Below are 22,501 nucleotides of genomic sequence, written 5' to 3'. Positions count from 1 at the left end.
GTGGCAACTCAGATGGTGTGTGTGAATGAGGTTCATTATCAAGAAACAATACAAGAAATGATGAAGTGCCAATTACTCACTACTACTATTAATAGACCTCGATAACTGTGACACGCAATCAAAGTGACCAGATTAAATTAATTCATTTACATATAAAAATTTAATTGCAGAAATGTTTACAATTTTAATCAGATACATCTCAAACCAAAATGTATGTCATAGGTAAAAACTGAAAACAAAGCAATGGTCATCTATTGATGACCTCAGCCCATGTAGAGCATTCTCTTTGTATCTGTACTCTTTGTCTTCTGTCCGCTAATTAACTTGAGATTCTGTTTTGTAGGTTACCTTTGATACTTACAGCTTCTGTCTTCTTCTTTCAGCTGCTCCCATTACGGGTTGCCGCAGCGGATCATCTTTTTCCATATTACTGTCACTACACCACTCTGAGTATTTATATCACTGCATCTGAGTGTGGAATCACAGCTCTACAGCAGCTGATTGGAAAGAGAATTATTGGTATACAGCATCAAGCACACGCTGCCTCAGCCATGCTGCCTATTTGAACTTCTCCCATACGGCAAACGCCTCAGAGCCTTTCCTGTACTGACCTTGCAGTTCAGAAACAGTTTCATCCAAAGAACTATAAACGCAATTAATTAGTCAATAAAGTCCTCCTTGAAGAACTGTTTATACTTATAAGTACAATTACCTCACTGTTAACTTGCGATACTGTTATAATATTGCACAACCTGAGTCACTTTATAAAGCGCTTATTTACATATGATGACAACTGGCTTCTAAGTCGATTTAGATTTCGAAGCGCTATCTTCTTGGAGCATTTGATATCAAAGTAATGCAGCAAAGTATGTTTATTACATTGTAAAGATAACATTTTAACATCATTAAAATAATCTACTATACAGGGTAGTGTGGTATAGCGGGTCCACAGCTCACTGAGTAAAGGCCATTTTTAAATAAATAATCGACGCGCTCGCGGCTTAAGGTGTGGGTGTTTCTCACCTAGTGCACAGGTGAGGAACTGCCCACATTCGTGATTGTCCCGTGGCTAATGCTGCAGCTGCTGTGGCCCTCGTCATTTTAAGCGCGAGTCGGTTGTGGGGGATTGAGAAAGGAACGAGAGAGAGAAGAGAGAGAGAGGAAATGGAGGTTGGAAGCAGGAAGGAGAGAAAGGAGAAAGAGCGCGAGCAAATCGGTGCACAGGAAGGAGGCGAGCAAATGCTCGCAGGCAGCTGAAGGCTGCCTGGGTGTTTGGCCAACACCTGGGAGAAGTGGTTGTGGTCACGCCCGCAGAAGTTTGTTGCAGGGCGGGAGTGACCGGGAAGGTGCAGGACTCTCCGCAGTCGGTAGCGGGAGTCGGGACTTGGGAAGCAGTGTCCCGAATGTGAGAGCCTTGGCCATTATGGAATTCCCAAGTCACTGTCAGGTGGGAGCTGACCGGAGCCAAGGATCGGGAAGGCGACTGGCAGTAGCAGAGGCATAGAGAAGGTCAGCTGCAGAGTGAGCGTCTCCCTTGTTGCGTGGCCTTGATGGGTGAAGCAAGAGGGACACTAGTTTTAAAAGAAGGCACCGGTTTGTTCTTGTTGTTTTTAAAGACTGCTTCCTTAAACATTTTACCTCTCGTTTTAAAGGATTGTTTTTTCTATTGGTTTTAACCTCCACATGTTTTATTGGATTATTTATTTATTGACTTTTTGAATGAACTGCACTTTATTTATGTGAACACCTGTTTTGATGGGCAGTTTTAAATAAATGCACTGTTGCACTTTCAACCATCCCCTTGCTTAGATGTTTATTGCCTTCACTGACTAGCTCACTCGGTTACGTTATCGACGGTGTTGGGTTCAAGTGCTTCCAAAAATCAGATGGGAGTGTGGAGCCAGAGCCCACATCGTTACAGGTGGCCAGATCTAACTTTTCAATTTTCATTACACTATAACTTATTAAGTTTATTACATAGAATCTATATACAAATAAATGGAGGACAAGTGGGGCATTACATGGAAAATCAGTGAATTAATTCAATGTAAGTCCATTTTCGTTTATTACAAGATATTTTGAATAATTCTTTTGTCTGGTATTGTTTTTCTGCATTGCATTAAAAGTTACATAATTAGATCTGGACCACCTTATATATTGTTAATAATTAAACATGTGAGGACACAGTGGACAGTGGTAGCAATGAGCTGTTGCCCCATTCAGGGATTTTTCCTGCCTTGCGCTGTATGCTTGCTAGGGCTGGCATGACCCTGGATTGGATAGATGGATGGAATAATTAAACATGTACTATGAACATATTTCAATGTTCCTATAAACGTTTTGTAGAATCTGCATTCTCAGCTTACAGATGGCTTGACATTTATTAAAGAGCTGATTTTGTGGCGATTAGTTACTTGGAGAAAGAACAATAAAGAACAGGAATTGGGGGTTAGTACATTTGAAAGAGACTGTACTGCTGCAATAAATTGTTTCATCGAAGGTTGCGCACGGCGCAGCAAGCATCTTGCGGGAGGCTGGAACAAACTGTGAATGGGGCGCCAGCTAATTGCTAATACTGCGCCACCATGTCCCCATGTTTAATACATGCTTTAATCTCTATCATCATAAAAATTATATCAGGTATACATCTTAGTATTTAAATTGTTCAGCGAGCTGTAATATCATGAATGTAATGTATTCTGTGTCCTGTTGGAGGAAGAGAAAGCCTGTTTATAAAGCACATAGTGGTTCACACACATAGAGCACATAGAAGAATACATACAAAACAAAGCATTTAACATGCTACTTTAGTTACGATGGGATTTGAGAAACTAGTAAATTAAATGATTTTAAGATGAAGTTAATGATGTTCTACTTCAATGACAAAATAAGTTACGTGATTAAAGTGGAAATTTCAAGAATAAAGTTTTTTCCCCACTGTGTCCCTATTTTTTATCTTTTCTGGTACTGTTATACCACTGTTTAACCCAACAAATTGTACATTTTTTCTAGCCTCCACTTGGAATTTGCTGAAATTCTTCTTTTCCCCCTGTGCTTTTGCCATTGTCTTTTCACAGAATGCTGAACTTAAGGGCTATTTATATTGATTTACATATTCAAAGAGGCATAATTCTGGGAGGAGTTGGGGAGTGGCAGCAGGCATGTGCATGTGCGTTAGTTTTCACGCTGACCGAGATTTATGGAGCGGAAGAACATAGAAGTTGGTATACGCACAGATTTATGCATCTGGGTTTATTTGTGCATACGTGCATTTCCGCTTTTGTCCATACGCCACGTTTTAGTGTGAATTCTACACACGGCATTATGCATGAGGCCCCTGGTGACCCACTTCACTCTGCTAATTAACCCAAAACACCTGCAAAGGTGTCCTGAGCCTTTAAATGGTCCCTCGGTCTGGTTCAGTAGGCCACACAATCACGGGGAAGACTACTGACTTGACAGTTGTCCAGAAGACAGACAGTCATTGAGACCCTCCACAAGGATGGTAAACCACAAAAGGTCATTGCTAAAGAAGCTGGCTGTTCACAAAGTGCTGTATCCAAGCATATTAATGGAGTGTTGAGTGGACGGAAGAAATGTGGCAGAAAAAGGTGCACGAGCAACAGGTATAACCATAGCCTTGAGAGGATTGTAAATCAATGTGAAGCAAGAGTATCTTGGACATGGGCTACTACTGTTGAATTTTTTGTGTCAAGCCACTCCTGAAACAGGAGACAATGTCAGAAGAGTCTTACCTGGGCCAAGGAAAAATGGCCTGGACTGTTAACAGCTCTGTGGTCCAAAGTCCTCTTTTGAGATGAAAGTAAATTTTGCATTTAATTTGGAAATCAAGGTCCCAGAGTCTGGAGGAAGAGTGGAGAAGCACAGAATCCAACTTGCTTCAGGTGCAGTGTGAAGTTTTCACAGTTAGAGATGATTTGGGGAGCCATGTCATCTGGTGTTGTTCCACTGTGAATTATTTATCAAGTCCAAAGTCAGTGCAACCATCTGACAAGCTTTATGGAGATGCTGATTTAATTTTTCAGCAGGACTTGGCACCTGCCCACACTGCCAAAAGTACCAATACCTGGTTTAATGACCATGGTATCTCTGTGCTTGATATTAACCAGCAAACTCACCTGACCTAAACCACATAGAGAATCTACGGGGTACTGTCAAGAGGAAGATGAGAGACACCAGACCCAACAATGCAGAAGACATGTAGGCTGCTATCAAATATATAAATTCCTCACTGGGGTATGATAAATTTCATGCAAAATCTTCTGTGCACCTCTGTTACAGATTTAGTTTCAAATTAAGCCAAACCAGCGAACACACGATGAAGTAGCCAGCAACTCTCCAATGGCCAATGAAATTGCTTTTACTAATAACATATATACCTCAACCCTATGAACTGGCCCTTTATTAAACCCCAAATGTTGTCACATTCATGTGCCGCATTGGTTAATTTCATTTTGACAAATCATATGCTACTTGCTTGACAGTCACCTTAGCTTGAGACTGAGCCTCTTGAAGGGCGTCGGGGTGCTCCTCCATTAGAGAAAGTGATTGTATTTAAACAGTTGGTATATAGAAGAGAATACGTGATACAGTAGGAAAACGGTTTGGTGCTTAGTTATTACAGATAGAAAATCAGTTACATGAGTATTTCACTACAACTGTTTATTTTAAATACCAATGAATAATAAAACATAGTAAAAAGTAAAAGTAAAAGTAGAAGTAAAAAAGCAAAACATAATAAAACGTAAAAAAAAGTAAATAAATTGTTAAATTACATTAACGAACTTGTCAAAAACAATATTATGAATTACTTTATCCTCTAACGTTGCTTTTTTGCATTTCTGTTCACATAATGTTTGAGATATTTTTCTCTTTTTTGTTTATTGGACGATTCTCTTTGTTCTTGATTTTTATTATATGCATGTTTTTTGTTTGTTTTCTTTTTTTCGACATTCATTATCAGCTCTTGCCACTATGTTTCTATCGCAATCTAAAATTCAATGTTCTTGAATAAATAATTTCAATTTCTGCCTTGCCATTATGACCAACTGTGTTGAAAGGCGAGTTAGCAGCACTGAGTGTGTCACGGGGTCGGAGGGAGAAAGGATGTGTGTAGTAGGAGTAATGATTGGGCGAGCAGTGAGGAGGGCAGTGGTCAAGGCTGAATAGCACAAACACGACGGAAAACTTTTTTAATATAATAGAGAGATAACTTGTGAATGGATGGATTGTGTAGGACTAGGAATTACAAAATTAGTTTACAGCTTGAGAAAGGAAGGAGTGTGCAGGTACCTAAAAGAACAAACACTCTGATAAGAGTCATTTGTCATCAGTTAGCCACTCAAATGTGTACAATGTCACATGTCCTGAAACCCCATGTGTGCATTTTAACTTAAGGAAAATGGAAAAGAAAAGGAAGAAAAAAACAACAAGAGAAGGGCAATGTCAGAGATCAAGAGACATGAGATTGTCAGAAAACCTAACTGTTTTGTGAACAATGCCGATCGCAAAACCAAATAGCCCCCCAGGACAACATCCACCCCTTGACACTTCTGATTTTCAGTAAGTTTTTGAACTAGTGTGGTGCTGAGGTATCACCTATTGCATTGGTTGCACTCAGGTCCTAATCTGGATCTTGTGTTGGTTTGTTGTGTGGTGGGTGCAGCAATGCATTGTATCAGTGCATGCTCCTAACCTCTTCTGAAACTGTGTATATCAGGCTTTGCTGTCCATTTTATTTTCTCTTTTCTTCAGTTTGGCATTGTTATACATTAAAAAATACCACAATGCTTTTTATATTTTCTATACGTTTGCTTTTATCTAGAGTGACTGAAATAATGAATGGGTGCCATGTGTGACTTTAATGGCCATGGTCATACTCACAGGGTTTATAAAGGCTATTGAGGTTGCTTCTCAATCATTAGAAGATATGTGGTAAAAGTAAATCATAATTTTGTTAGTAAGTGGCACAGAACCAAAAGATTTGTTCTTTTATGTGAACCGCGAGTGCACCCACATGTTTGATATACAGTTCTGTACCTGGTGATAGGGAATCTCTAAATGGAGAATCTTATTCAGAATATTGTAGTGTGGCTGGCAATCAAGACTTTGTCTGGATAAGATCTCAGTATGTGTGTGTAGCTGTGTCCTATGTGGAATATCACGGAGTGACTGGTAATTGGCACCACACAAGACTTTGTCTGGATAGGATAGCTACTGTATGTATGTATGTATGTATGTATGTATGTATGTATGTATGTGTATACCTCTGTGTGTGTGTTAATCTTCAAGGGCGAGAGTAGGTGAATCCAATAAACATTCCTGGTACCGCTTACAAATCTCACGATAATACAAGTGGTCAACAGGTGCTCTGAGGAAAATTGCCTTCTGTAGAATGGTGAACAATTTCAATTTATTTGCAAATTTAAAAAAAAAAAGTTAGGGAAAGATGATGCAAATTTGTATAATTGATGTGAATTTCAGTCACCAGGGAAATGCAAATTGGCCATGGTGTCTGATACCATTTTGCATTGTTGCATTTATATAAACTGAGGTCACTTAATATAGTAGCATTAGGGATAGCTTGTACCGAGTGTTCATGGCATGATGAGCTCTCACAATATCACCATGATGTTCAACCTTGACGCATGCATATTCTATGGAGTATTATGTGCTGCTGGAATTCTGAGCAATCTGTTAATCCTTTGCAGTCTGATGTTAACCTTACAAGGAAGAGATGAAGGAGGAGGAAAGAGGAGTGAAAATCTTTATGTGAAGCTGACAGTCGGCTCTGTCGTCATGACTAATGCACTACTTTGTTTTTTCTCTGTGATCACACTCTACACTGTCGTCTCCTCTTCAGATATTTATATTGCTTACAAAGGTTCAAATAAGATTTTAACTTTTTTCACATTTGAATCCCTGTACTGCAACATTTGGTTCTTAGCTTTACTTTGCCTCTTGTACTGTCTGAAGATTCTCTCTTGTCATCAAGGCTTCTTCCTAAAACTCAAGCAGAACACACCCAGAGTGGTAATCTGTGGCCTCATCACTGGACTCATTTTAGGTTCTGCATTCTCTGCTCTTGCATTCCAATCATATGAATCAACATCTCGTATAAATTTAAATAACTCTAACTTCACTAGTTTACAGATTAACCCTTTTAACAATTCCTTAAACTGGATCTTCATCGCCTTTTTTGGATTTCTTTGGTTCTCCTTCCCATTAACTGTGGCAGTAATATCTTCTGTCACCATTTTCAATTTCCTGATCCGACACATGCGGAGAATGAAGGGCCAATCCAGTGAGAGCCAGAAGCGAACTGTTTGGATGCTTTTTCTCCAGGTGCTTTCATACTCAATACTTCTCATAACAGTATTTGCAGAACTCACTTTTTGCCAAATTAGTAAACAAATGATAAATCCAGAGTTCGCATTAGTCTACCCCTTGTATTGTTTGGCCATCTCTATCAATTTTATTTTTAATAAAAGACTTCTAAGGAGGAGACTAACTTTGTTGATTAGAATTATTCGATGTGGAAGTTCTGCTTAAACAAATCTGTTGGTGAAGTCATGTGAGGTGATTAAAAAATAGAAAAATGTTGGACTGGCACCACAGCAAGAGTTAGTTCCTGCCTTGAAATGTATTATTCTTGGATGAGAATTGGAATTGACAGCCTTCCAGAAACATGGATACATAGATGTTCAGTGTGTAACTCAATTGCAGTGACACTGTCCGGAATAGAATTGATCTCCTTTATCTTGGATATTTACATTCTTTGTGTTTTGATATGGAAGCACAAAAGCAAGGGTTGAACCCTAAATGGAGACAAAACGCTAAAGGAGAAATTGATTTTAATACAATATATTTTGTATGGAGCAAAAAAAAATAAATCATGTGTAAGAGCCAATCTAAGAAAGTAAATATTAAATAAGTATCTGCTTAATTTCAATAGAATATCAGTTTCACATTGTTACTTAGATTATGGTATAGTCTTTTACACCCTGTAAGTTAACAAGAAATATAACTTTCTTAGCTATTCATGTTAAAACAGAGTATTAATTAAGCCAGTTTCGAAATAATCTTACTTCTAGAAGTATGAACTGTTAGATTACTTTACATACAGAACATTGGCATACATTTTTCTGACTGTTTTGAAATGAACATTGTGGTCCCCGGCCGGACTCCAGCTTGTGCCTCCTCCAGACCGTGAGGGGGCGTCCGTCCTGGTTCTGTTGGGAGCCACGGGTCGAGGGCATGGAAGCCCTACGCTGTAGGGGCCCGTGGCCACCACCAGGCGGCGCCCTGATGCCGGTTTACCCCGTGTGGTCTTTGGCCGGGGATGGAGCCCGGCCGGGACGCCTTGGAGGACCATAGGAGGGCGTGTGCCTCCTCCAAACCGAGTGGGGGCGTCCGTCCTGGTTATGCAGGGGGCCTCGGGTAGGGGGCTTTGAAGCCCAGCCCTGTAGGGACCTGTGGCCACCGCCAGGCGGCGCCCCAGTGCCTGTATATCCCAGGAGCCCGGCACTTCCGCCACACCAGGAAGTGCCGGGGGGAAGACGACCGGGGAGACATGGACGGCTTCCGAGTGCGCAGCCGGCACTTCCGCCACACAGGGGTGTGGCCACCGCTAAGTGCCGGGAAGCAGCTGGAACCCGTCCGGGTTCCCATAAAAGGGGCCTCCTCCCTCCAGTCGGTGGTGGACGTCGGGAGGTAGCAGGACTGAACTGGAGAGAGAGGACGGGAGGCGGCCAGGAAGGCACAAGGACTGTGGGCCCTGGACTTTGGGGAAATCGGTGCAAGAGGCACTGGGGTTTGTGAGTGTGCACTGGACTTTTATATTTGTATATAGTGTAAATAAACAGTGTGTTGGGTGCAAAAATGTTGTCCGTCTGTCTGTGCCGGGGCCAGCGTTCACAACATTTGAAACTATGGCTGTATGACCAAACCTAGAGAAATATGAAACAAGATATGTAATCCTTAAACAGAACTTTGTTTAAACAAGAACTTTTCTTTTCCTAGTAATATCAATTTTTGTATGAACTATTTTGCTTTGAATTTTAAAACTTTTAAAACAAAGATACTGGGATTGTGGAATTATTTGAACAGGCGTCACACTATTGCCTGAACTTCTCTAAGAAGTAAAGTAAAACCTGCAGAACTTTGGTAATTTTGGACAAACATAGCTACAAACTGTGTAAAAGACAGCTCTGAACTAACAGAGAAATCCCGGGGTTTTTGTTAAACCTCATAAAAGCTAAACTGTTCCTCTTTTGTTATTGGCCAGGAATCATATTAGGCCATTGTTTCTTAACAATACAATCTTACACTTCTTCTTGTTTTTGAGATCCGGAATCGGCACCGACAGTCATCCCATCTTGGAGAATCACTGCAGTAGGTCATATTGTTGTTGATTATTTAAACTGCCCACAGTGCACTATCTTGAGACACTCTGCAAACCAATTTCAATTGAATACAATGATGAATCATGACTGTGTACAACCCAAAATCAAGCAACACGCAACCCAAAATGGGTCACAACTCAAAATTGATCAAGTACAGACCTTACAGAATGTAAGTAAACCTCAGACATAATAACCAAGAGAAACAAGTGTATCATATGGTTACTTTCATAACAAACACATCATATTAAACGTGAATAAAATGTGTCTGTGGATGACTTAACGGGTGCTGGTAGGGGATATTCACTGAAGAGCTTACACATTTCCCAAATAAAATAATAATATGAGTGACGTTCAAAAAATTTCTGCACTTTTTTTTTTAACTCTATTTATTAAGGTTTTCAAAAACAAATGACATCACTTTCTACATAGTCACCTTTGTTTTCGATGAAATTTTCCCACCGTTGTACCGACTTTTTAATGCCCAATTACTACTCTTCCATCCTTCACTGCAGAAACTTTTTGAACGCCCTTCGTATTAATAATTCTTTAAATTTATATATCACTTTTCTCAGAACTCAAAGTAGTTCAGTTAGTGGGGAGCCTTTTCAACCACCACAAACATGTAGCATCCTCTTGGATGATGGGACGGAAGACATTTTTGCAGCAGTATTCTCAACACACATTAGCCATTAAGTGGTGAGGTGGTGAGAGAGGTAGCCAATTAGAGACAGAGAATGATTAGGCAGCCAGAATGATTAGCTTGTCATGGAAACACCCTACACTTTATGAAGGTTGCTCAGGTATCTTTGATGACCACAGAGAGTCAGGACCACAGTTTTACATCTTATCTGAAGGATCACCATTTTTGTTCTGTTCCAGGACCAGATAAACCTTCATGAAGTTCAAGACATACATCTCCAGATGTTCTTCGAAATAAACAAATGATCCATATTGAGTTAATGTCCATTTTAATTTCAGTCCCATACAGAGCTCTCTTCTTCTTGACATCCTTAAGACACTTTTCCTTTCCCAACTTTGATATCACCACCTGTTGATCACTTCATCCCTTTTAATTAGCCAGTGTCAGCAAGAACTTCTGGTCACTTCTACTGTAGATTGATTACGGAGGCCCTAAATAGAAAAAAACTTGACGGGGTTACCTTTTCCTTTAAGACCAAAAGAAGATGCCAGAGAGAAAACACATGATATACAGTCCATTTCACTTGTTCAAAGAGCCACTATGGATGAGTCGCATCATATTGGTGCACTAAACATAATGTATCTTTTCAAGAAGCAGCTCTTAACCTCCAATGCTGTTAAGGTAGTCCATATTGTGCTTGTTTATTGTGTATACATGGGTGTCAGGGGGGACTTGGTGTTGAAATGCTTGTCTGTGTAAATGTAGATAATTGTATAATAATCTTTTGGGCTCTGAATTGACATTCTGTGTGAAGGTTTACACATTGGTCACTTGATGTTATTTTCTAAATTATTTTACTTTTGCTGTTCTTCTAGGTTCAAGTACAGTTTTTCAAAACCAAACGTGGCCTTTTGGGAAGTGGTATACTGCATGCTATGTTATTCTATGCTATGCTATGTTCTATTATGTAATGTGGTGGTGTGTCACCTTATGTTATATCACAGTGTATCATCGTAGGTTAGGTTATGCATTGTTACATTTACCCAATGCCTAATGCTAGTAAAATAAAGAAATAACACACACATTTGATACTGCTTATTTTTTTTAAATATTAATAACTAATAATGTCAACCTTACAGATGACACTGCTGTTATGACCCTCTGGGCTGGAAGTTGGATATCTCTGGGTCCACTGTTCTTGAGGCTGATCCTCCAATTAGCTGTGAACCACCCAATCACTGAGATTGCACAGGTGGTGAACCAGATGAGGGGGTGAAAGGCTGCAGGGATTTGTGGTATCCGGGGTGAACTTCTCCAGGCTGGTGGTAAGGCTGTCCTCTTGGAATTGCAGGTAATCTTTGCTACCATTTGGGAGACCGGCATCATCCCAACTAACTAGAAAACGGGACTTATTTTCCCTATCTGGAAAGGGAAAGGTGATCGCCTGGATTGCAGCAACTACAGGGGGATAACACTGCTCTCGGTTTGTCGGGTTGTCCTCAATAGGATCCGTGATCTTGCTCACCTACCAGCGACCGGAAAAGTCTTGTTTTACGCCTAAGAAGTCTACCATTGACTGCATCCTGGCACTGAGGGCTAAATGGAGCACAAATGTGAATATCGGCAGAATTTCTTTGCAGCCTTTGTTGATTTCGCAAACCATTCAACTCAGTTGATCAAGGTGCCCTGTGGAACATCCTGAGGATTCGTGGGATCCCCTCGAGGTTGCTGGATATCATGACCGGCCTATACATTGATACTGTGAGTGCTGTGCAGAATGGAGGCAGGACCTCTGTGTTTTTCCCAGTTGATTCTTGGGTTCGTCAGGGGTGTGTTTTTGCTCCTGCTCTGTTCAATGCTTGTATGGACTGGGAGTTGGGCAAAATCATGGGGTCCTGCGGCTTTGGGGCATCTGTTGGTGAAAAAAGGTTCATGGATGTTGACTTTGCTGATGATGCTGTGATCTTCACGGAGTCAATGGAGGCTCAGATCGGGGCACTCGAGAGCAAGGAGTCTGAGTGTCTGGGCTTGCGAGTGTCCTGGATGAAACAAACAAGATCCAGGCCTTTAATGACTTCTTGGGCATAGCCATCAGCAGTGTATCTGTTTGCGGAGAGAGTGTCGACCTTGTTGAGAGGTTTATTTACCTTGGCAGTGATATTCATGTCTCTGGTGACTTTTCCTTTGAAGTCAGTAGACAAATTGGGAGAGCATGGTGGGTCATGAGGTCGCTGGAAAGGTGTGTGTGGCATTCCCGATATCTATACAAAAGGAGAAAGGTCCAAGTCTTTAGAGTCCCGGTGATTCCTGTCTTGCTATATGGATGCAACACATGGACGCTATCGAGTGACCTGAGATGAAGACTGGTCTCCTTTGGTACTGTGTCTCTTCCGGAAAATCCTTGGGTACCGTTGCTTTGACTTTGTGTCGAATGAGTGGTTGCTCATGGAGTTCCGTATGAGGCACATTACCTGCATTGTGAGGAAGCGTCAGTTTACGCACAACGGCCATGTGGCGCGTTTCCCCGAGGGTGATCCGGCTCATAAGATCCTCATTGTTGGGGACCTGAGTGGCTGGACCAGGCCAAGGGGTCCCATGTAACACCTGGCTGCAGCAGATAGAGGGTTATTTCAGGAGGGTGGGACTGGACCACGTGTCTGCCTGGGGGGTTGCAAACCGAGATCCCAAGATGTTTTGTTGTGTAGTGGGTGCGGCAACGCACTGTACCAGTGCATGCTCCCCAACTTGACTTGACATGATTAATAACTAATACATTGCACCATGTGAAAAGAGTAATTGCCTGATTAAACTTCATAAGGTATTACTGAAGATTTATCAACCATGACTTTTACCAGGCATTCCACTTATTATTCATCTGTCTCTAAGTGAACTGTGGAAGAATTTTGTCACACACCCCACCTCCACACACCCCACTTATGAGACTGTGTTAATGTAATATGGGAAGCGACATTCTTCCCATCTTCTATATCTTTATGATGGCCAGTCTGATTGTTTTCATTGTGGTGTGCTGGCCTGGTAACATCACTTCAAGAGAGGCTCGTGGGAATCACAAAACTAACTGAAAAGGCAGACTCAGTTATAGGACACACTCTGGACTCCCTGGAAGTATGAGTGGAGCAGAGACTTAAAACAGAACTGAGTGCCATGTTAAACAATGCCGCATGTCCACTTTGTGACGCACCTATAATTAGATCTCTGTAAAGCAGGTTTGAAAATCTATGGATGTGTGCCTTTATTTGAATCTTGTCATTGTCATGATCTGAGTTATATTTTTCGTTTTTAGCAGTTATGCATTGGCCTTTAAAATTAGCCAGAGCATTGTTTTGGGAGGTTGACACATTCTGTGTATTATATAGTGCCTTTCATATCTATCTATCTATCTATCTATCTATCTATCTATCTATCTATCTATCTATCTATCTATCTATCTATCTATCTATCTATCTATCTATCTAATTAAGACGTCACCACAACTACTGCATTGTGTGTGTGTGTGTTTATAACCATCTCTTAATTATACAGGGTACACCTAGGTGCCCTAACCCTTCCCAATGTTTTGCCTGATTTTTTACACTTACTAGTATCCCTGCTCTCAGGCAAAAAAATAAAGATTATCCTATAAGTACTAATGGCCACAATTTACTAACACTAGTTATTATATACAAATGAAAAATGGAGATAGGATAAGTAGATCATAGATGGTGTACAGTGAGAAAAATGGCAGCATAGTGTACTTTTGTTGCCGTCTTTTTGCAAGTGGAAATGGTAATCAGTTTACTGGCAATGGCTCAATTAAAGCTCCATGAAAAGTCTGTAAAACACAGCTTTAATATGGACAGCTGGCACAAAGTCTCAGATAGGCCCAGCATAAACTTAGTCTACTCTTCATTGTCTCACACACCCACAGACACACAAACATTTATCTATAGTTTTAATGTAGTACATACACCCACACTCACACACACCCACATACTTATTTATAATTTTAATGTAGTTTTTTAATCCTCAGGTTGTTTACTCTTTGTATTTTCTCCAAAATTTGGCATTTTGCTGTTACACTGTTCTCCTGTTGATTATTATAAATGTTCTTTTTCATTTAAAAACTTGTGGTGTGTTTCACCATGGTATCAATTATAATAAGTGTTGTTATAAACTTTTCGTCTGACAATATGACTTATGCGTCAGATTTTATGAGGAAGAATTGATGTTGATTTAGCACACCCGCTTGAATCATTTGTGGATTGATCCCAAAACATACAAACTGGGAAATAATAGCTTGTTTAATTAACGTAAGATTCCAATTAAAAAAGAGGACATTGGATACCTTCTCCTCCGGGTGGCTGGGCAAGTGGATGCTTTACAGGCACAACCAGCTGAGAAGGGACCACAGGAAAGACCCAGAACTCGTAGGGATGATTACATTCTCCAGATGGCCTGGGAATGCCTTGGGATCTTATAGTATGAGTTGGCAAGTGTGGCCGGAGAAAGGGAGGGAGGTATGGGCCACACTGCTAAGATTGATAAGCAATGGAAAATGAATGAACATTAGATGGAATGAAAACCTGCAGTCATAGTGGGTCCCCTCAAACCTGAGGACCACTGCTGTGTATTCTATATCATCTAATCAACAATCACTTGGACCATTCATCCATATGTTTTTCAATATCCTATTATCTGTTAAAGGGCCATGGGAAGTCAATTTTATTAAGGTATAACTAGACATGAGGCAGGGATCAATAAGACTCATACACACACACCTTGTCTAAACCAATTTTAGGATTGACTAATCAGATGAACAATGGCTATGAAGTCTGCAGGCTGGGAAATGTACTGCTCCGATGTCAGCAGTAGCTATGAATGCACCATAGGAAGGATCACTTCAAGCTAAACTCCATCCCTTGAAAAGAGAACGAACAGCCCAGCACTTTGAGCTAAGAAAATAAAACATTTTTAGGTTCTGAAACAAAAGGTAAAATTTATTCTCACATTGAAAAATACCAAAGACAGACACAGTGTTTGGACTTTGTAGCCTTCAAGACTGACGTTGGTGATGCATTTGATGAAGACTACACAGATGAAATGTGTAATCATCAGTATTTATCATTATAGTAATAACACTTGTATACTCTGCAGCATAATATGTGATTTAACCGGAACAAGCAATTGCTCAAGTGTCTCAATTAAAGACAAGGCTGGTAAGTCAGTGATGAAAAGCAGAATGTGAATTGTGTAAAACACTTCCATATATATGCATGTATTTTAATCAGCGTTGCCGCCGGTTAGATGGCAATAATGGTGGAAACCATCACTCATGTGCAGTTCAGTAGTTCCCTTGCTCCATTTTGTCCTTCTGCATAGTTCCCCCAGCTGAACGCTCTTCACTCTTTACTGCGAGCTGTCTCTCTGTTTAACGATAAAAATATGGCAAAGAAACACAGCTGCCCTTCAGTAACTCACTCTTAAGCAGTATTTCAATGAGAATCAAACACTCTTACCCAGCCCTTTTTCGGGATCAGATGCAGACTTACTGTGCAACATGCTTTTCGCACGAGGTTTAAAAGACTGGGCCACGGCTAACCTAATGGCTCACTTTCCTGTTCTCTCTCCCTCCAACTGCGTCTGTCCCAGTTGCTGTTTCCGAGCCATTGAACTCTCTTGATGAAGAAGACCTGGAGAGGGGAGCTGGACCACCACGTTTGATAGCTGCAACCTGTGTGAAAATAATCTTCTGAATAAAGTGTTGTGTCTGTGCCTGCCAGTTCAACAATAAAGATTTTGTACCTTGGCAACCTGATCCCTTTTTCTAATCTCCTGTGCAACTCTGTGACCCAAGCTTGACAAAATGGGGAAGGGGAAAGTGTTGAGCCTCCTATTGATCTGTCTGTGTAACACCCCACTCCTGGTACCACTTGTCAACCTTGGGTCACAAAGTTGATAAGCACATGAGTGACGGTTGCCGCTATTATGGGCAGCTAACTGGCGGTGACATTGGTCTCAAAATATACACTATGTAACTTTTATAATCCCTCAACTCTGAGTGTATCGGGGATAACTTCAGGGTTTATACAAATGTTCAAATGCCACCCCAGGTTGGCAGTCATTCACATCATCTTCTCTCTTGCTCTCAAATCCCAGGATTAGAGAATCTCTGACTTCATTTCTCCCTCCAACCTGAAGTCCAGACTACAGGTAAACTTCTGTTACAACGAATATCTTTACAATGAAATTTTCATTACAATGAAGTATTTTTATGGTCCCGACAGCTTCCCCATATGACACGAGTCTTTAGAAATCTCGTTACTATGAAGTACATTCAGCAGATACTTTCATTACAATGAAGTGACCTTGAAATGCCTGAATGATTAATCCACAGAGCAGTTAGTTCTGTGGCCACAGTTCAGTTGTGCACAACAATTGCCCAAGCAGAAACATTGTAATTTTTTTGCTTTCTTCGAACTTTCCTCGTACTGTTTTTTTTTTTTGCCTTTTTTGTTTCCTGCGGTTTTCAGTGATACCTTTTGCTTTTTGCTTGTCAACATATAAAAACATCCATTGTAATTTAACTCATTCTCACCCTCGTATAGAAACGGCAGACATGAAAAAATGATAACAGTTCATATTAGAAAAAAAAACTTTAATTTTTTGCAGCTCAAGATTGCGGCAAAAAGAAAAAAAGACGTTGCCAGTGAATTTGGAATTTCACCATTGACGCTGTCAACTTTCTTGAAAGACAGAGCAAAAAATGAAGAAAAATGTCGAGTTGCAAACACATGTGAATTGCTGCATTTGAAGACATCGAAAAAGTAGTTTTTATGTGGTTCAGTGATGCTCGTTCAAGAAACATTACTAATAATGCGGCACTCATTCAAGGAAATGTGAGGTTTGTAAACTCTCTTGAGACTCCCCCAACTAGACAGAATCCCGAAGAACACATCCCGAAGTGCAATCTCCGCGTCGGTACAGTGCAATAGCAGGCTCATAGCTCTGCTGCGTCACTCCACCAAAGTAAACAGAAATGATCGTGATGTAAGGTTAGGAGTACGTAAATTGTAAATGCAGAAAACAGGATTACTTGGTCACTGATCTGGCCATGACCCTGCCTGACTGCTGTGTCTGTGTATAGCAGAGTGTCAGATCACACTAAAATAAATAACTGTGCCGTTCCTGTTTCAATCTGAATAAAGCTGGTTTTGCTAAAATACTTAGACTAAGCCGCATCTTTTGGGGTGCAAAACAAGGACTTATAGCGCAACACCGATATTTTATGATTTGCTTCTGTGGTGCTTCACTGCAGTGCTATGAGCCTGTTATTGCCCTGTCCCAGCAATGGACAAACAATCCTTCACAGACGTTGCAATCGCACTTCGGGACGGACTTCAGCATGTCGTTCTAGTTGGGAGGTGGTCTCAAAAGAGTTCAGAAACCTCACAATATGAAGAAGAAAAGGATGATTCGGCTCCTGATTGATAACTGTGCTGCCCAAAACATACTTCCACATTTAAATAATGTTTGCATTGAATTCCTCCCACCCAATTGCACAGCAGTGCTTCAACCATTGGATATGGGCATCATTCGCACCCTGAAAGTGTATTATTGCAAGGAAATGCTGAGAAAAATTCTTGTCAACATAACTTGTAGGCAGGAGGAGATTAAAATTATCGTGAAAGAAGCTATTGAAATGATTACAAACACCTGGATACAAATTAAAGAAAGAACTATAGTAACAAATACAGAATCTCATTGCAACAAAATTTTCGTTACAACAAATATTTTTTAGGTCCCTGGGAGTTCGTTGTAATGGAATTTTACTTGTATTTTGTTTGGGACACATATAAGGAACAGCTTTAGGCAAAACCATCCATTTGACTGTCAGAGCAAGACATTTTCATTTTCCATGCATGTGTTGGATTGTTTCTTCATTTTAAACAATTTTTTAAACTTGGCATTTTGATCTGCCATTAAATAGAGTTTTCACCATCTGGTGCCCCAAATCTTTATACTTTGATGTCTCTCTTTGTCTGTTTGCCCTCCTAAAGGCAATGATTGTAAATATCCTGAACAGAAGGTAACTGAGTGCTAGTAATATTTTGTTCTGAATTTACCACTGTCTGCAGTGCTTTACAAGCTAAGCTGAGTAGGTGCCATACTGGGATATTCATATAAATAATTATTGAAACACAAAGGAAACAGAAGCTGTGGTGAGTCTTTTTGACAAAAGCTGAAATGTGTTGTATACATTACAGTTCATTTTGCATTACCATGCCATCATCATCATTACTTATTCTGTCAGTCAAAAATCAATTCCCTTTGAAATTTCTAATCAATTACACCTGTATTTTCAACTAACATTTGGAGGAGCCAGGTAGTTCCACATGTTGCTTATCTCTCTCTAAAAGAACTTTGTCCTTCTACACTAACGGCTTCTACAAATAATTTGTTGTTTTCCTGAAGTAAATCCAAATCTACTCATTTTAAGTCTCGCCACAATGACCCAGCAGGGTTTAGGCCTTAAACTGGTGGACCATTATGATACAATGCATTACTTTTTCGTCAACTAATCTGGTGTTTTAAATAGAAGAGGAAATGCACGATAGATCTTAGTGAAGATGTTTGAGTTTGAATAGGAAGAACGGTAATCAAATTGGAAGGATGTTGTAGACCAACAACAAAACAGCACTATTTATAATCAATTTTATTAAAACCTCATCATATCTTCAGATGTGGATGTTGTAGTAATAGTTGTGTTTAATTACTTATAGAATAGTAATCCAAATATAAAGCATGAGAAAAAGAATTTCTATCTATCTATCTATCTATCTATCTATCTATCTATCTATCTATCTATCTATCTATCTATCTATCTATCTATCTATCTATCTATTATATAGTACCTTTCATATCTATCTATCTATCTATCTATCTATCTATCTATCTATCTATCTATCTATCTATCTATCTATCTATCTATCTATCTATCTATCTAACTTAACCTGCACAAATCTGGGGATATGAACAGAAAATCATAGCATAAAAAGTGTATTTTCAAACAATGAAGACATATTCCAGAAGTAATATGTTAAGAAGTTATATAATAATAATAATAATAATAATAATAATAATAATAATAATAATAATCATTGTAAAGAACCATGAGTCATATGGTAAGTTTCATAGTGTTTGGCTTATCAAATTAGTAAAGTTCATTCATTCATTCCTTTTTCCATATTCATTTGTTATAACAATATAATTTCATTAAAGAACTACCTACTATAATTCAGCTTTTACTATACTTCCTGTGTTATTATTGCCCATATCATCATGAATTAGCAGCAAATTGTGCTATTTAGTGTCTTACATGGTAAATAACTACATCAAATAGTAACATTCCTGAACAATGAGTGCCTTTTTTCTTTATTTGGTATTAATCTGTGTATATTGGCCACATAATAATAATGCATTACAGTGAAAATATTCATTTCTCCTTATAGTTTATGATCTTTGGTCAAAATATCATCCTGTCCTGGAATTCACCATACTTTCTTTTCCCCTTCTGGTCTGCTCTGAAATGGTGTGTTGTGATTCTTGCAAGAAGCAGTGAAAACATGGAGAGTATCGTGACATTTTCTTGATTATAGAAGCCAGCTTCATTCTTATGGATCTATTTTTGACTATTATATTAGCAGAGGTCATCAAACAGTACAATGGATATATTATCATGTAAGATGAACTTTGGAAATTCTGACTCGCTCCAGATGCTAAAACACCACCAAAGACTTCTAGGAGAAGCACAATATACAGAAGTACCTGGAAGGAAATCATCTGAAGAACTCGCTTTGGGCTCTTCAGACGGCAGTTTGAGAGCTCACTGGAGTTGCTTTTCATATTCCGCAAGTGTTGATGGAGGAAACTAATAACTGTGACACAAGATATCACACATACACCGAAAGGGAACGAAACCCAGACAAGTCCAAACAAGCCAATGAATACCCAAGTCAATGGATTTTCACAATAGTAACTAGCCAGAGAAGCTGTGGAATAAGAGCTGTTTAGAGTTATATTTAATTTAAAGCTGTAAAAAAAGAGCGGCATATTTGAAGATACAGTGCTCATAATGAGTCCGCTGACGATGCCAAAACATACCAACTTAGGGATGTTCTGCTTGACTTTCAGGAAGAGGCTGTGATTACAGGAAAGAATCTTCAAGCAATACAAGAGGCACAGTAAAGCTGTGAACCAAATGGTGCAGAATAATCCCTCATTACTGAGAAACACCAAAAACTTTTGAAAACTTGTGAGAAAATAAGGGAATCGTTCAGCAGCATTTTCATAATACAACCCTGCTGAGCTGCCACAAAGCAGAAGGTTAGCTCCAGAGGTTAGCCCGACAATCAGGTTCACTAATGGACTCCCATTCATTGTTCCCACTCCATCCTCTGCTAAGGTCAGGACAAGAGCCAAAAATATTAAGAAGTTGCCAAGAAATCCTCCCACAAATAACACTCCAGCAAATATGTAGGATAGAAAGGTAATCATGATGGGGAAACGGGCTCCACCTTCATTCATGAAACACCCCAAGTCCTAATGAGAGTCATAAGCTCAAAACATCTTCTTTCTCTCATAAAGCATCAGTATTTATGGTAGGTGTTGAGCAATCATCAATGGTGGCACTGTACTATCAAAGGAGCCTTGACTGAAGAGAATACCATGAGTATGGCATGACTAGCACAGCAGACAGATACCTAAACGTAGATCGCCTAAGAGAACTCAGGTTTTATACACAGTGCAAGAAGACAAAATGACACATTCACTGATTTGCATCTCCCTGTGGGCTATTGCCATACCCATTTACCAACATTTAAATTAGTTTAATGTAATTTGTTTGTCTAAATATAGTCAAACGTCCTCTAAAGTTCATTGGCTGCAGTAGGTGTTTATTAATGAGAAAAATGAACTTGAGTGCACAGAGCTGTCTGAAGGAGTGAGCAGAATCCAGTGTATGTTCAGGGGAATGGACTGGTTTGTTGTCATGTGACGAGTGTCTAGTGTTCTTGTGTGTAATGGTGCAGGTAACAAGTAGCAGGTAACAAGCAGAGGTGATGAAAGCGCCACCTAGTGGGCATGTGTAGTTTTCAGTAATGATTTCGGTACTTTCAGGTGTCTCATTAGCACCCTTGTTGTCAATATCAGCACCTCTTGCTCTTCACTCTTGGTTTATACTTTGTGCCCCCAAAAGATTAATGCCTGCTCTATGTATGACTCACAGAATCACCGTCAGTGGGTTACTTTCCATGAAGCTGATTCCATTGTTTACATTAATCTAATATATAAAGCAGAGTCAATGTATGTTTGTTTGTCTGCCATACAAATCTGCACCGGGCATCCAATCGCCACCAAACTGGGCTTGGGGCTCCTTTGTGACCAGGAGGAGGTCCTGGGGTATGTTTGGTTAGGAAACATTTCTGATGCAAGAGCAGATGAAACATATTAAGAAAGGGAAACCAGGCTGTCTGCCAAACAGGCGAAGGGCTGCTGATGCAACACGATGATTATAAAGTTGTCATAAGAGCTGACAAAATGGTAATTGTAATGGTAGGCAATGACTTTGGGAAGCAGGACATTATCATTGAGAAAAGGAACAGAAATCTTCAGCGTGTGGCAGACACACACAGGTCGTATGATACCCTTCAGTATCCACTAATCTTTTGGCAAGGCGAAGATGAGTATTACTTTGGAATTCCACAAACAGATCCATCTACGGGCAACTCTGAGAATCACATCTTGAAATGCCGGCAGCTTTTCCATCAATACACATTATTGAAGCAACTATCATAACAGGTTGCTCAAGACGTGAAAATTTTTTGATACCAAGAATGCCGCTGATTCCGAATGATTCACCCTTTGATTTCAAACGGCTACAATTTCCTGTTCGTTTGGCTTTTGCTATGTCAATTGATAAGGCTCATAGGCAATCACTGCAAGTCGCAGGCATCAATTTGGAAAATCCATTCTTTTCACACGGAGAAGTCTACGTAGCATGTTCTAGAGTGGAAAATCCTCCGAATTTGTTCATTTTCACACCACAAGGGAAAAAAAAAAATTTAGTATCGAAAGGCTCTGGAATAACCACTTGTATTAGCTATTACAATAAAATGTGAATCAGAAAAATGTTTGTTCTAATTCTATGTTGTATTTCTTTCATTTGGGAAATTCATTATATATTCCCAAGCAACGCTGGGTACTCCTGCTAGTACACAAATAAATAAAAGTACTGTAAAGTGTGACCATAAATAAAGAAAACGAGCAAAATTAAATAAAAATTGATTTACAATACTACATTTACAGCAGCCACTTCACATGTAGGCTCCTAATGAGGAAATTGGAGTTTATATAATTACAGTCATCACTTCATGCAGGT

The sequence above is a fragment of the Polypterus senegalus genome, chromosome 3, assembly GCF_016835505.1.
Source record: "Polypterus senegalus isolate Bchr_013 chromosome 3, ASM1683550v1, whole genome shotgun sequence".
Taxonomy (NCBI): Eukaryota; Metazoa; Chordata; class Cladistia; order Polypteriformes; family Polypteridae; genus Polypterus; species Polypterus senegalus.
Note: the sequence above shows the minus strand (reverse complement) of the source record.